We start from the raw sequence: 589 nt of genomic DNA, 5'->3' as shown, positions 1-589 counted from the left end.
GAGTCAGACAAGGACGCCAGTCACCACATCTCTAAGGCAGGAAAGGAAGCAGATATTCCAGGGACAAACATGTTCTTTCCACAGCCATAGGGTTTTCTTGGGCTGGGATTTCTGGGGACCAGAAGCTGTGGCTAGTCGACAACACCCCTGGGAGCAGTAACTATGAAAAGTGCTTCTGCTTCACCAAGGAAACACTGAGCCCGCCCTGAGCACCCTCTGTCTACCCTGTGCCCCTGGGGACATTTTCCTCCATTCCCCAATCTAGCGCTGTGCCTGAGTATAGTGTAAACTTGAGCCATCAACGGGGCACCTATTGGTGCCCTAGCTGGTTCCACTAGCTGGTTCCAGCTGAAAGGAGCTGTCAGTGTAAAATACACACAGGATTATGAAGATTCAAAGTTTCAAAATGTTGACTATCTCGTTGGTAATATGGTGTATTAAACATTTATACATTCATATTTGATTATTGGGGCGAAACAGAATATAGTGTACAAATTTATTTCACAGTTTTTACTTTTTAAAATTAAAAGTAAATTTTAATTTTTTTGAAAATTTGCTATTGTACATGCACTTGACCTTTGTCCCTGGC

This window comes from Sapajus apella, unplaced genomic scaffold (assembly GCF_009761245.1).
Source record: "Sapajus apella isolate SASKATOON/1434 unplaced genomic scaffold, GSC_monkey_1.0 scaffold3824, whole genome shotgun sequence".
Lineage (NCBI taxonomy): Eukaryota > Metazoa > Chordata > Mammalia > Primates > Cebidae > Sapajus > Sapajus apella.
The sequence above is the reverse complement of the archived record's forward strand: the minus strand, read 5'-3'. Positions refer to the sequence as shown.